At 33.3% G+C, this 16847-nt stretch overlaps 1 protein-coding gene across 2 annotated transcripts in view; it reads left to right on the top strand.

Annotated features, from left to right (window-relative positions):
* The window catches only part of CNTN1 (contactin 1), a 262852-nt gene that overhangs the window by 115192 nt on the left and 130813 nt on the right, over positions 1–16847 (top strand). Inside the window, exon 1 of one of the 2 annotated variants that reach the window (XM_045554015.1) lies at positions 6819–7023. The exons of the other annotated variant lie outside the window; for it this stretch is intronic. The gene's annotated coding sequence lies outside the window, so the exon portion shown is untranslated. Of the gene's footprint in view, positions 1–6818; positions 7024–16847 lie in introns of those variants that run through there. 2 annotated transcript variants of the gene reach the window in all.

The following is a 16847-nucleotide window of genomic DNA, read 5'->3' as shown; positions in this document are numbered from 1 at the left end:
GACTTATAGTTTGAGTCATACTTTTCAGAAGCTCAAAAATTCTAAAAGAACTAAGTGTATGCAGACATTTGTTGGCTTAAAAAAATTGAGACATAATGAGGCAGGTCTAAATTGTCTTGAGACTAAAAATATATTTAGACTAAACTATTTTGGAAATATTTAAATTTTTTGCTAGAGAAGATAAATAGGATATACTTTTAAAAGTGCTTCCCTAATGTGTATCTAGAGAGATAGATTGACAGATATTCAAAACTATTTGGTATCTCTCATGAGGCAGTAATTGTTACTGGCATCTTTTGATTTGGAGTTAAATAAGCTTTCCTCCAAGAATATTTAATCATTTAAAAAGAAAAACTGACTCTTATTTAAAATAACTAAAAGTAAATATGATTAAATAGAGATTATTATAATTATTTGTTACAATTTGATAAACTTAAAAACCTTTAAATTATGTTTTTCAATTATACCTGTAACCATTAATAGCCTCATTTTACATGGAGATTAAATTGCAATTAGATCATTTTCATGAAACCTGGGAAATCATTTGGGTATATTGATGTTTCAAAGCTAATTGAAATATTAGGGAAAATTTGGGGAATTTTAATGGAACCAGAAATCCTTTAATGTTACATGGACAATGTACAAGTATTTTGAAATTTGAGTCATGTTAGAATACCTATTCACTATAACTATTTATTTTTCTTATTTCTTTAACTGAATCTCTTTTGTGATGACTGGAGGGATGTTTCAAATAGAGTTGCTGTCATCAGGATTACTTTTTTTCTTCTGGCTACCATCTTGGAAAGGATATAGAAATTGAAGAAAGGGGATCCCAACTGTAAAACCTTGGGAACTTTTTTCTTATATTATTTTCCTCCTTTTTAAAATGTTTTATTAATATTTCAATAATTTAGACAGTATATAAAAGCAAAATAAAAATTTATGTTCTACTACCAGCTTAACAAATAAAACTATATGCAACTGAAGTATTCTCTGAAATCCTCTCCAATCATACTCTTTTCCTCTCCCTGGAATTAACTACAATGCTGAATTTGATATTTATATACTTCTCAGATCCTTCTTTATATTTTCCATGTATTTGCACATATCTCTAGACAAACTATAATATTATTTTACTGTCTTGATTTTTTAAATTTTATGTGATTGGAATTGTATGAGTTCTTCCATACTTCTTTTCTCAGTGTTAAGCTTGTAAGCTCTATCTATGTTGATACTTGTAGCTCTATTTTATTTTTCATAAATGAATTTTTAAAAATACTATTAAAATATGATATAGTACAATAAACATGGGATTTTATCATATATAACTCAAATTCTTATTTCATATATTTATATATATATATACCATTAAGGAAGTTACTTAAACTATTTCAGCCTGTTTTGTTATCTCTAGAATGGAGTAATAACATTTTTTATAAATTAATTTTGATATAATGATATAAATATGAAGATATATATACACATATATATACAATATTATATTTTTGGAGCATAATAAATGTTCATTCTTTTTCATATTGTTCATTCTTTTCCATGTTCTTTTTTCCTCCAATTTTTTAAATTAGTTGTGATTACTACACATGCTTTTTTTTTAATTAGGTTTTTTTTCCACTTTTTAAAAATTATTTCAGCATATTATGGGGGTACAAAAGTTTAGGTTACGTATATTGCCCTTGCCTGCTGCCATCCCCCCCACCCCCGAGTCAGAGCTTCAAGCGTGTCCATTCCCCAGACAGTACGCATAGCACTATACATGATTTTTATACAAAATTAACCATTTGTCTTCTTGGACATAAGAAGGCAAAGAAATGAGAAGAAAACATTTCTTTATGACTGTAGTTCTGGGTGGTGGTTCAGCGGCTAGATGTGGTAGAAGGGCCTGAGCTCTGAACTCAAATTAAGGATGTGACTTCCAGCTCACCTGTTCGTTGGTCATGTGACTTGGATAAATTACTCAATTTTTCTTAAAAGCATGACTTTTCATTGATAAAATGGAAATACATGTTACTCAACTTACAAGGGTTTTGTGATGAACAAATTAAATCAGCTTAGTAAAGTACTAAGCATTGTTCCAGCCTTATAGTAGATGTTGATTACTAACAATTTTCCCTTTTGTTTTTAATTTATTAATATGTCAAGATGTTAAAAGAAAGATTTTATGTACATTTACTTATCTACATACCGGGGTTTCATCCTCCACCTTCTTTTTACTGTACACTTTCAGCCTTGTGTTATTTCATCAACTTTCATAGCTTAAGCAGTCCTGGTCGGTCCAAAACCTATTTAGTGAGCTACCACCTCATTACCCAACTGTCTGTTGGAAAATTTGTGTGTCCAACTCTTCACCAACTCTTTTTCTTACTTCCTGGTTTAGCCTTCTTTTGCTATGTCTAGTATTATGTTCTCATTATCTCAGCATATTCTCAAAATACCAGTAGGTTTTTGTTTTGTTTTGGTTTTTGGTTTTTTGGTAGGAGTGTAGAGAGGAAGACTTTGAATTACCCAAGTCACAACTTGAAATCTTCTGTGATCCCTCCCAACCTCATACTCCTACTTAGTACTATTGACTTTAATGTTTAAATATCTCTAGAATATTTTCCTCATCACCATATACCTATAACTGCCTTGTTTAGGCCCTCATCACTTCTGGGGGACAACAAATGGTATTCTATTAAATGTATTCCTTGCCTCTCGTTACTGCATCTAGCCTATCAATCCCCACAAAATCTAGTCATTTTACCCTCTTGGTGAACTCTTTAAATATTTCTTTCTCTGTAGAATAGCATCAAACACCTTAATAGTGTTAGAAATGTCCTATATAATTGAGATTTTAACGGAATTTTTCAAATGTCTTATATAAATCAGATTGTATATAACTTTGACTTGTCACCTAACAAACTGTCCATTGTATTCAAAGTCCTCATCATACAGATACTTGAGTTTCTCAAGTACATTATGTGGTGTCCTGCCTCCCTGCAAAGGCAAGTGTTCTCTTTACCCGAAATGCTTTTGCCTTCAAGCCTTTTCTTCCAAGACTAAGCTGTAGGAGGAAATGAATTAATGTTTCTAAAGTCCTTACTGTGTCAGGACCTGTGATAAGTGGCAGAAAGATATCGCAATATTTAAATGTCCTAATAACTTGATGAGGTTGATAAAATCCCCATTTTAGAGATGAGGAAATTGAGGCAGGATTTAAACTCTCATTGGCTGACTACAAAAACTGTATTTTTGAAAAATTTTTAATTTTTCAAATGTTCTCTAAGTGATTTATTTAGTTTTCACCAAAACCTAAGGAGATAGATATTTACCTTGATTTCTATGTGGTAAAACTGATGCTCGTGGAGCGTGAATGGTGTGACCAAGGTCACAAACTTAAATCAGCAAAGCCTGAATTTAATATCAAATTTGTTAAGCATTAAAGCCCATGTTATTTCCATTATAACACTCAGTGAACTTTAAATATCACCCCCACTCAATGATTCATTTTCTAATGCCCCCATGGGTAGATGGTAATGCCAATATTTCTTCTGTTGCTATGCCTCATGTAGTAGAAAAAAATAAGAATAATTAACACTTACCTAGCAGTTGCTTAACATACAGACACAGTTCTATGTGCTTTGGTAATTATCTCATTTTCTTATCTCAGTGTGTATCATAGTAACTATATTTATCCCAGCATTACTATGTTTACCTGCTTTCCTCACTAAAATGCGAACATCTTGGATGCAACCACTGATCTATAGATATTTGTTTTCCTGTCATCTAGTGCAATTCCTTGCAAGTAGAAGGTACACAATAAATATATTTTTTTAATTATAATAATGGGTTATGATTATGGAGTGGCTATGGTATTGGTAGGGCATGAAGAGAAAAGTAGAAAGAATGGCATAAATCTCAGAGAACAAATGCAATCTTCTCCCACATTACTTACCCCCTTGAGCACAGGAATGTAGAAACTTTAGTAGGCTAAATTCTTTTCCTGACTTTTAATGGCATTATTTTTTCATAATGGAGAGAGATTATGCATTTTTCCAAATTACAGTAGTCAGGCAGGCTAATTATCCATCTTCATAGATATCACAGATTTAGCAGAGTAAATATATTTTGATTTATTCCCAAATTTTGATTCATTTTATTGACCCTATTCACATTACAGAGTTCACTCCCCATTTCACATGCTCTATAAATTCAAAATATTGGAAAGCCTCCTGATCTGCAAAGACATCACATTTATCTAAAGTGGACATCTCCGTTTTCCATCCATTTGAAAAGATCAGTTAAGTGTTTTGTTTTTTCTTTTTTCAGGCATAGCCAGACTTCTGAAAAATGAAAGTTGGCTCTTTATTACAGCCTTGGGCTTTGTTTTTTCTGGGAGTACAATTATCTGCTTTCCCCTATCATTTCCATTCAAGGCTGACTTGCTGCCTCTTTTCCTTGATTTCTTTGGGATTTACTGTCTCCATAGTGTTTCTCATGCATAGCTTTCTCTCCTTTTACTGGCTCCTAATCTTGATCTATTCTAGGTTGATGATGATGATGATGATGATGATGATGATGTGGGTGCTTGTTTCTCATCTCTCTCCCCATCCTCAGACAATTGAATCGTGAAAATCTACCAAGCAGGTGCAAAGTTGCAGTCTTCGTTTTAGATTTGGATCATGGATTTTGTATGTGAGAAAAGATAACTGGCTTTTGTCACACTCACTGTAGAAAGAGAGATAGACTCAGCTAATGTTCTTCTTAGCCAGCTGGCTATGCGTTGTTGAATCATGTAATTTCAAGGAGCTTAACTTTTAAATGCTTACATTTGTAATTATTGTAGGTTATGACAGTAATTTAGATTTCCTAAATGATGGTATTCTATATTCTTGTATCCAGTGAATTTCAAAATTTTCAAATTTCTACTATTTTTAAATGAGATACTTTCTTCATATGAAATTGCTTCTATAGATGATTAAACTAATAAAAATTCTGTAATTTTAAAAATGTCTGAGGCATTCTAGTCTTCTATTTAAAGAATAAAAATATTACTCATAGGAGAGATAAATATTATAAAATGAGATATAATATGTGCTTTAACTATATTCACTTAGTGGCAATATATGTAAATATAAGAATATAAGTTACCCAAGGGCAGAACAAAACATTATGGAACATGGAATACATAATAGACAAAGTAATTGGATGGTTAATTTCTCAGACTTCCATTTAGAATGTTTTAGCATAATCTGTAGCAGTCACGTGCAATTGTCTTCTCTGTGGTTTAGCAGGGATTATGCTTGGCGGTTTAGCAGGGATTGTGGTTTACATGCACTTGGAAGGAAAAGATATTTCGCTGTACATTCCTGAATTCCATTCTTATTGTTATCAGCATCCCTACTAAACTTGAAGGCTGATATCAGCTATTATTTTTTATTGACTAAAAATTACCATGACCATGTCTTCTCCAAGAGTGAGCATAAATGTCAGATGAGAAACTTTGGTTATACTCTGACAGTTATTCTTTAGTCTTGAGCCATGAACTTGAAGGTTTCTCTCTGGTTTTACAAATAGTATGGTGCAAATGACACAGAAATATGAATTGTGTGTGTGTGTGTGAATGTGTGTATAAAAAGAGACTTTGGGAAGACATGAATTTAGACATCTCAGTGACCTTAATAGCATTATGTTCAGTCTTCTTTTGGTGGAAAAATAAGACAGCTAGTTTTCACTTCCAAGGCACTTTGAGAAATGGACAAGCATTTGTTGTATATGCCTTTGTTGTTTTACACGGATCTCCCACCATAATGTTTTTGTAAATACTATTATGACATTTTAAAATGCTATCTGTGTTTTCCCTTGATGAATCTTAGCATAATTAAGTGCACATTTTGTTTTAAAGTCTGCATTTTTTCAGTCAGTGAAAACAATGGTGTGGGCTTAGAAGCTTAAATTCTAAGAGAAAGAGCTCTCAGAACCACTGACACACCCAGAGTAAAGGTGCTTATGTTCCAAAATAGTTAATATTGATGAACATGCACCTGCTATGGTGATCTTTTTTAAAGAGAACCCCTTCCACATCATGGAAATGAAATGATTTTTTATTTTTAAATTAAATTCTAAGAAAGATTATTCAAATGAGCCCAGGTAAAAACTACTATATTTTATAGCCATATACCACTCTCTCTTTTATTTATTTATTTTTCTTAATTTTCATTTAGCCTTATTGATGTTCCAGAAATGATAAGAAAAATACAACTCTGTATATCTCACTTACAATGTAAAATATTCAGCCTAAATCTGCAGGAAGTATTTCTTTTGAATAAGAAAACAGATGCTGTAGCATTTCTGCCAAAGAGAGAGTCCAGTTTCAATATTCTGCAGTATGCAAATGCCATCTCCTCTGTGTGAATGTTTTACCCGAGTGGATGCTGCAGGGTTGGAGGCTTCTGCCTGTGATTTAGGTTGTAATTTTATTTGTGGAAATAAACCAATCGCAGAGCTCCAATTGTCTTAGCAGTGAGGTGATCAATAGCCCATTACTGGATAGAACAGCGACTACAGGAAGTGCATTGAAGATTTTAATGCATGAATTATGCATGCGGTGCTCATTCTTTAGTCTCCGAACAGAATGACAGGGTTTGTGAAGTCGCCTCAGATAGTTTCTTGCATTAAGTGACTGCAGTGAAATGCTTAATATTTTCAGGCATAGAAGCAGCATTGACTCGGGCCAGCCGAATTTGGAAGATGTAAATCTCCCAGCTCACAGCACAGAATGCTTTATTTGAAAGTATTGCTATGTAGAGAGCCAGCTTTGCTGTCATCTAACCTGCTCTCCCCAGAAGGTTGGCTGAAGGATGGGAGCGGCTGTGCCTGCCTCTGAGGTCACAGCATGAAGTCCTTTTAACTTGCTTTCTGCTGCAGGAGAGAGGCGTATTGTGGCATAACTGTCAGTACATTTAATCAAATGGACAATTTGCAATAGATCTTATACCCAGAACGACAGATAACTCAACATATAAGGTAAGTCCAAGATTTTTTTCTAGGCTAGGTAATTGTAAACTAGAATGTGCTGAGTTAGGATGATGATGCCGTATTAGTAAGGTTGCCTCAGACCTCAGTATTGTAATGCCACAGTCAGGGCTCTCGATTGTTATGTTAATGGACATGTGACTTTATTTTATATGTTTGACAGTGTTGGACCATAGGAGGGTATTTTATTTTTCATGCAAAAGCTTTTCGAGAATGTATCAGAGCTCAGATGTGTGGAAGACTGAACATTGAGGAGGGGCAGCCCGAGAGTGAGCTGAATCGATAAGTGAAAATTACCTCCTTGTGGGGAAGTTTTAGCAGGGCTGTGGCATCATGTTGGCTCAGATTATTTGCTTAATGGCAGCATTTTCAAATTCTAGTAAAACATGCTCATAGCCACCAAAAATGTTCACTCCTCCTCGAAGTAGAGGAGAGCACTGAGGTACTCAAATTCAGATATCGTGTTGCATACAAATTGAGCATGTGGAATTAAAACAATTTGGACTAGCATGTCCTTGAGGGAAGACCTTGCTGTCAGAAACTTGACAGTTTGACTTCTACCTGTAGTGATTTGGTTTTGTTTTTCCTCCTGTCAAGAATGCCTTATTCCAAAATGCACAGATAGGTGGCATATTGTGAAATTTACTCAAAAAAGAGTTTTATTTCTTACTAGGTGTTTTAAAAATTAAACTAAGACAATTGTAGAATTCACTATATTAAAGAGCCAAATAAAATTTACAAAAACTGTAAAACTGAAAAACATAGTACTGTATTACTATATTTGTCAGAAATCTTTATGAATGAAAGCTGCTTGCTTAACTAGCATGGCAAATAACTAATAAGTATACAAATAATGTTCAGCATGACATGAATTCCTGGACATCTCTTTAGGGTGAGAAAATAGCATTAACAAATATTTAATAAGAGACTGTAGATATAGTAAAATTCTCTGAGGATGTTTTTTGATAGCTAATTTACATTATTAGAAGAGATATACATACAAATATACACATACATACATATATACTATAATAGAAATTTATAAAGCATAATATATATAACATAATATGTATATATATGTATCTACTTCCTCAAGTATGCTTATTGATACTGTTTTTAAAAATACATTTGCTAAATCATCTATCAAGAACTGATAATAGGTAAGGACAAGAATGTGTTGAAAAATGGCATCGTTTGTTTTTTAAAAAAAGAAATGTAGAGCAATGATGATAACAAGAGCACAGGAAAACTACTTTTCTAGCATTTCACAGTGCATTTCAATTCTGCTACAGTGTTACTACATTACTTGGGTTTCCTGTCAACTGCATGGTGGGGCTGTGCACAGAAGGCATTACAGAACAGAGAGCTGTTGTTTAAATCTTGAAAACTGGTCTAGTTTAGGAATAAGAGGAAAGTCACAGGTGGGCTTTTTCCTTAGGGTGGGGAAAAAGAAGGAGAAGTAACTACCTATATATCTTAGAGGTCTCCTGATGCTGAGTCATGGTGTTCAGTTCTGTTCAAATGCCTCCTGGCTGAGCTGCCCCATGCCCAGCTAGTAAAATAGAATCTAGAGGAAAATGAGGAAGAATGGAGAAGAGCTGAGACGTAAAGATATTTATTGCCTAATGACACTTACTAAATTCTGAGTAATGAGCAGAATGGCAGTGCTACTTGTTGGATCTGGCTGAGGTGACAGTAGAATAAAAGCCTCCATGCTGGATGACAAGACCAGAGTGGTAGAATTAATGGACTAACATGAGGAGATTGTATAAACAAAGGGATCCAAAAAGCACTGCCTTTGTACTTATCTAAACCTCTCTGTCTTCCTTCTAGTCTCAACCCAAACCAGTAATCAATCTCATTTAAAGTACTTGGTGGTCAGATAAGAACAGTTCCTGGATCAAGTGAAGGAAATCTGGGATGAGATGTGCTCCATTTCCAATTCCCACAGCAGTTATAATTAATTTTTATAGGCTATCAGTTGGGAAAAACTAACAAGAAATGAATGAGAATTTTTGAATATAAATCTCAGTATGTATGAGGTGAAGCACCAAAATGAGTTTAGATAGTGATGGTTATGGCAAGGTTTAATCATATAAGATATAATTGGAAAAAGTGTCTGATGATATTACAAAAAGATATAATAAAAAGGAATGAGGGGAAATACAATGAGAGAGTAGTGAAATATAAAATATGGGATTTTTTGAAAGAAAAATGTACTTAATTCATAGTTGCTATATATTATTAATGCCTCTTAAAATTAAGATATAAAATTCTGAAATAACAGTTTCACTAATGTAAGGTTTTATAATTTACTTTAAAAATGAATTTTAAAGGTGACTTAGAGTGAGAAATAAGTTGACAAGAATATTTTAAAATGGTAAGCTGTAAATTTCTTATGAGGAATAAATACTGATGTAGTTAAAGGATATTTGTACTTAATAAATCTAAGGTGGGCATGATAGCTCACGTCTACAATCCCAGCAACTCAGGAGGCTGAGGTAGGAGGACTGCTTGAGCCCAGGAGCTTGAGACCAAGCAGGGCAACACAGTCATAACTTGTCCCTACAAAAAGTAAAAACCTTATCCAGACATGGTTGTCCACTCCTGTAGTCCTAGCTATCTGGGATGTTGAGGCAGGAGGATTGCTTGAGCCCACAAATTCGAGACTGCAGCAAGCTGTGATTATGCCATTGCAGTCCAGCCTGGGTGAAACACTGAGTCCTCATCTCAAAAAAAAAAAAAAAAAAGAAAGAAAGAAAAGAAAAAAATCTAAGTAGAAAACTATATGTATGTGTGTGTGTGTGTGTGTGTGTGTATGCACATACACACCATATTTAACTAGAATTATGGGAAAGGTATAGATCACTTACAGAAGATGGAGAGAAGACTTAAAAGTATTTGAAGAATGATAATATACCCATTTTTCAAAGCTATAACACATATACAAATTGATTATATCAGAGTTTATGTTTGCATGACAAAGAAATTTCCCATGGGGTTCTTCAGTAAACAGTCATGATGAGTTGCAAGCTTTGTAAAATTTACATAAAACTTTTTCATATGAATCTATAACAAAGAGTGATGACAAGAGATTCCATCTTGTTTTCTGTCCCACTGGAGAAAATGATAAAATTAATTCCTATTCAAAATATTTTCATAAAGTAATTACTTTATGAAACATCTCTCTCTCAGATATGCTCTTCGGAGTTGACTCTGAAGACTGTGTCATTTGAATATAGCTTCATGCATGTTTAACCAACTTATTTCCTATTATAAATACACCTTCACCCCAATTTTCATTGTCTAACACTCTCTTTGCTCTCACAAGACAACTCAGTGCAACAAGGAAGCATTTATTAAGAATCCTGTGGTGTGATTTTGCCAAGTACTATGGTTCTGTAGATGGAAAGGAGGATGAAGACCCTGTGCTTTCAATAGGAGCAAATAAATCAAATACTGGGGGAAAAAGGTACTACATAAAGTCAGCTGAATATTTGGTAAAAAGTTTTACTATCATAGGAGAAATGAGGACCCATATTCAAATTTTAAAATGGAACCAGGACTAAGATTATGTGTAAAGGCACGGAGGTAAAAATTAACGCTATATATTCTAATGTTAGGACTGAAACAGAGGGATTGGATGGGTGCAGTTGAGAATGAACAAGGTGGGAACAAGTTATTAAGACCTTAACTGCCAGAATAATATGTTTAGACTTGATTTTATAAGCAGTGGGCATCTACAGACCTTATTTAATCCTACAGGAGGCATTTAATGCTAAAGAAGTTTATGACCCATGAATCAGCTCAATTCTCAACATTTCTTTTTAGTGCTTGTTAATCCTAAATTAAATACAGTCATGCATGGTATAATGATGTTTCAGTCAATGAGGGACCATATATACCATGGTGATCCCAGAAGATTGTAATACCATATTTTTACAGTATTATGTCTATGTTTAGATACACAAATACTTTCCACTGTGCTACAGTTGCCTGCTGTATTCTGTACAGTAACATGCTGTACAGGTTTGTATCCTAGAAGCTCTACCGTATAGCCTAGGTGTGTAGTAGGCTACACAATTTAGGTTTGTGTAAGTACACTTTATGATGTTCGCACAATGACAAAAATCGCCTAAGGATGTATTTTACAAAGTTTATTCCCATAGTCAAGGGATGCATGACTGTGTTGTATTAATCACATCTTTTATTTCTTATATTCTGATGCTTTGGCTTTGCTGACCCTGGAGGGATTGTTCCTCCCTAATTTTCTCAGGGACAGGTACCAGACAACTGGTGACAGCCCCTATGCTCCAGAACCTGTTGAAATTATTCAAACTAGTGAATCCTAAAACATTCCCCCTGTTTCTCCCATTCCTTCCTGTGAAAACCACACGGTTCTCCTCTCTCCCACTGCTCACTGACCAGCCTCAGTGCTTCTCCAAGGGCTCCCATTGTGTGATGTGCCCTGTCTCTTGGGATCTGTGAGAGCAGCGGCAGTCATCTCCAAATCTGTTGTCCTTAGCAAATTGAAACAATGAAGCCTATATCAAAATAAGCATGAAAAAAAACTTTGAAATTTTAATACAAATTAACATAAATAGTGATATTATATTTCCAGTACTTTAATCAGTATGTTTTTAATCATTACCTTTTTATTAAACTGTTACCTTATTTTGAATTTAAGGGTAAATTCTGAGTGATTGATAGAGGGTATATCCTCCAGAAATATGAATAGCCAGAAGTTTTCAGTCTTATGATAATATATATAAGTCTAAAGTTTTGAATATTTTTCTGAGATTGCTTTTACTTGTAGTATGTCATCTCTACTACATGTAAACAAGCATGTACCTTGTCAAACAGCTAAATCAATGCTGAGGGAAAGTGTTATCTTTATACTACCTGAACATAAAAATTTTGAAATCTTGAAGTTGTAATTACCAAATAATAGTGTTGTTTACGTAATCTCTTTGATATCTGGTAGGCAACTATGACACACATCCTAACTAAAAAATATTTCTGCTAAATTAAGCCTGTAAAATTGAATTGAACTGTCTTGAGAATGTGATGTTGAAGAAAATGTTGCTGGAACAATGAGTCAAATATAATTAATCACAAGACTAACAAGAATTGGGCCACACAGAAAGTAGTGCTCTGAAGAATATATACCGTAAGACATTAGCTTTATCTGCCGGTGGTGCACTCCATTATTTCAAAACACCATCACTGAAAGAAATTGAGAACAGTAAATGACTTTAAGGGTTAGAAGAATTCAAACATTAACTGCCTGTTTGATCTTTATGGCCTTTAGCTTCCCTTTCTACTCTGAGATTGTACTGTAAGTTATTACTACAATCACAATGGCCCTTTAAGACATAAACTTTTGATAAAGAAACTCAAGTGGAAAATTGGTGATGATTTAGGTTGGAAATAGGTTAGAAAAGATACTAGTCATGCTAGCAGATGGAAGGGCAGCAAGGTAGGTGGCTGGGAGGGAGTCTGGAGGCAGAGCTGTGCCAGAAAGAACATAGGAATTTAAACAGATGGAAGATGATATATTAGTTGGCGGAGAGAGAAGCTGGGTGACAAGCCAGAGAATCTATTGAAGGACTGGTTGGATAGGCAGCCAAGAGGTGAATTAGATGTACCAGTAATAAAAGAAATAGGTCAGTATGAGGGCACCCAAGTTCCATAACAAATAGGTAAAAGTCTTAGAAAACAACTACCATTTGTCCCTTTCCTGGAACCTGAGAAAATGACTTTTATTAAAATCTTTTAAAATGCTTTGGAATGATAATGAACAATGATCTACAGAGGAAAAATTTTAGTATAAAATTCAGAGATGCATGCAACTGATGAACTTTATTCTGTAAAATTATCAAGAGCATAAAATTTATTTTATTTCCTACTTTGGGGTTTCCTATAATTTGAGTTCTGGCCCTGGCTTGGTCAATATATGAGGATCTGGCTGGAAAATAGTATCGAAACATAACAAAAGTAAGAATAAGAACTTTAATCTCTTTCAAAAAGAGAATTTATCAGACTATGGAAAATCCAAATATAACCTTATCTTTATGAAAATGCCTTATGTTGTCTTTGTCTATTAAAAGTGATAATAGCAGAGTCTCAGTGAACGTAAAGAAGATGATTACCAGTCATTTGGTCTCTCTTCTGCCTTCAGACTTACTGGCCCTTAAATCACCACATTCTTAGGCAATTATTCATACTTACAAGCACTTAGTAAAATTGTGTAATGGAGTTAAGCACTTCTAAAATGACAGCTCTCATTATGGGCTGATACGGAAGTGCCATGCTCAGTACTATTTGTAGGAGGTGCTTGGCTTAATATGGTCATACTGATTGACCTTCAGATAGTTACATGGCTTCTAAGGGGAAGAAACACTTCCATTTGCCACATAGCTAAATCTAGAATTAACATTCTTTCCTTTTCTTCTTCCAAATAGCCTACAAACTTATTTTTCTGAAACTGCCAACCATATTTCTCAGGCTAATCTGTTGCTATTTTAATAGCCAAAGCCTTGTTCTGTTATGTTTGCAACTTTGTTGTTTTATTGCCAATATGATCTTTTTGAAATATCTGCATTCCAGTTAATCCCATCTACAGAAGCAAGAATCATTTATCTTAAGAGTTGTCTGGGTTATATGAATACTCTTTGTAAGTGTTGCTTTTATTCAGTTGCCACTTGAATCCCTTCAATTAAACTTCTGAGTACAAGGCTAGTAGTAGGATCTTCTCAAATTCTAAGTGCCCCCCTTCTGTCTCTTTTTCTGTCTCTCTTCTATATATATATATATATATATATATATATATATATATATATATATATATATATATATACACACACACATATATATGTATTTTAATAAAAGCTACAGCAATTTCCTAAGGAACTATATATGACAAATTGTATATACATGCCAGCACTAGGCCAGACTTTGGGGATACAGGGATGGTTAAAACACGAACATTTGCATCAGAGAATTTATATTCTAGTGGAATAAATATATTTATACATACCAGATACTATGATACAATTTAATAGATGCAATGATATCATATCTGTGTAATACATATGTACATCATACCCCATAATTATAAATCTCTTGAGGTTAGAGAACACATTAATTTATTAATTCATCAAATGTTTATTAAACCCCTTCCATATGCAATGGCTATGCAAAGGGGAGTATTTTCCCTATTGCCATGGACAAAACAGTCTATTTAAGAAGAGAAGAACAAAGTTCACTGGATAAAGACATCTGTTGTAAAGGTGTATAGCAGATATAATAAGTGCATATAAATTGGGCTATAACCAAAATTAGGGGAAGGAATCAAGGATAACTTCCTTGATGAGGAAATCAAAGGATACAGAGAATAGTTTAAAACTATTTAAATAATATTTCTATAATGGTTTATTCAGTATAGTTATGAAATAATGGTGTTGATTATAAACTTCAGAGGTTTGCACTAACAAGAGATATGTATTTAATGAATGCAAGTTGAAAGGAAGCACACTACGTGTTTGGTGTTGAGATAACGCTTACGTACATTGTTTCCCTTGATCCTCTGCAGAAGACTGTGAGATCCTTACTTTAAAGATGGGAAAACTGAGATCTGAAGGTTATGTTATTACTAAAAGTCTAGGTTCAGGATTAGGAGATCAAAGTTTGTTTTCCATATCCCCATAATTTTGCTAAATTTTCTTGGCACTTTGCAGAAACATTCAAATGTCAATGCATTTATATATTCGATGACATTTTGAAGCCTCTATATTCATAGGTTCGTTCAAATGATATAATGGAAGGAGTACAAAGTTGTAAATTAATTTTTAAGATATTTTTAATTAGGAGAAAATCAATTATAATTTGAAAAATAAAATATCCCTAAACATAATCTAAGTTCAAAAAATATGTCACTTTGCTCAAGTATAGAAAATGAGACTGATAGATGAGGAACAAAATTTCACTGGAGGAAATATATGAATTTTATAAGATGCCTGATGCATGTACCCAACTGAAATATCACAGAATAGCTTGATGAATAAATTTTTGATAAATTTATATAAATCAGTTTATTTATTATTGTTTACTTTAAAATATGTATTAGTGACCACAGATAGAAGGAATAAATTCTAGTATTTGATAGTACAGTAAGAAAATACTTTATTGTATATTTCAAAATAGCTAGAACAGAAGAATTGTAATGTCCCTAACACAAAGAAGAGATAAATATTTGAGGCAATGACTATCCCAAATACCCTGATTTGATCATTATACATTGTACACAGGTATCAAAATATCACCTGTACCCCCGAAATATGTACAACTATTATATATTAATAAAAATTGTGAAAGAAAAAAGAATAATTTTCAATTTCCCTGGATAGTTGCTTTAGATCCTTTTTTCCTTACCTCATTCCATTAGGCAAAACAGTGATATTAACCAGTGGAGTCTCCTATACATGACTGAAGAGTAGAAAGGGCATCACTCTGCTTTGTTCCTCATTGTAATCCCAGTGTCCAGCACAGTGCCTTGAACGTATTATGTGTTCAGTAAATATGTGTTGAATGAAAGATTATGTGAATTAATTTATTAACACCAAGACATTATTGTTTAAGTCACACCATCAAATTAATAGACTTTTAGGGACTTGTTGTGGTTAATGTACATAGCCAATGTAAGATAAATGCTGTAGTAGTAGATTTTGGTTTTAGGTGACTGAAATGCACATAAGAGTTTCTGTTGACATATTGATTAGAAAATTAATGTAAAAACATTTGGTTTCAGACTTGAACCAATATTCTCGAACTCCTGAGCTCAAGAAATTTGAACCAATATTCTGTTCAAGAAAAGTACTGTGGATATTTTAATAAAAGAGAAATTGTGTCTTATGTAGAAGTTAATGAAGGGATGAAAATAATTAAAATATTTTAAATTATTTTAAGTAATATTCACCATGTTTTCAGATTCTATAGGAACAATATTGTTCTGTTTGTCTTGATATCCCCAGCATTGAGTACATTGCCTGGAATATTGTAAACAGTTGGTTTACATTTGTTAATATATTGATAATAAAGTTTTCTTGACTCACATAATTAATTCATAATAGTTTAGTGAAATATACTACAATGAGGCAGTTGCAATAAGAAGAAAGTATTCACAAAAGTAGTGAATATATTTCATATTGTGACCTATTCATAGTTAAAGGACAAGTTCTATAATAGAAACTGTTTAGAAATAAATGACCTGCAAAATTAGCAGAGCTCTAGAACAAAAGGAATGTGTCTGGTTGGATCTGGATTTGTACCATGTTCTTTAAAATGGCTTCAAATAGTACACTGTTTCTTTGGGATTTCTTGAAAATGTTAAATACATAGGGAATTCTTGAGAGTAGAACTAGGTAGAAGTAATAATAAAGATATTAAAAGAAGTGGTTATTTTTGCCAGAATTCTTAGCTAGAAGCATGAGAACATGGCCAAATGTTTACTTAGATATATTTGGATGAGACCTTTGAGAGAGCATGGATGCCAAATATTGTTGATTTTTTAATAAATGCCATATTTTAGTCATATTTGTAGGAAAAATGTTTTGGCACAATGATTGTTTTGAAGTTATAAATGCAAAAAAAATCACAAATATGGTTATTTTCTTTCTGTGTTCTTTACTGCAGTAGGATGTAGCCCTCACCTGTGAAAATATGAATACCTTTAGGCAAAGTCCTCCTTTAATTTAAATTGAACCTAAACAGGTGCTTCTTTTGGTAGTAAAAAAAAATATTTTTGGTAATTCAGG

Source organism: Lemur catta, chromosome 6, assembly GCF_020740605.2.
Source record: "Lemur catta isolate mLemCat1 chromosome 6, mLemCat1.pri, whole genome shotgun sequence".
NCBI lineage: Eukaryota > Metazoa > Chordata > Mammalia > Primates > Lemuridae > Lemur > Lemur catta.
The sequence above is the reverse complement of the archived record's forward strand: the minus strand, read 5'-3'. Positions and strand labels throughout refer to the sequence as shown.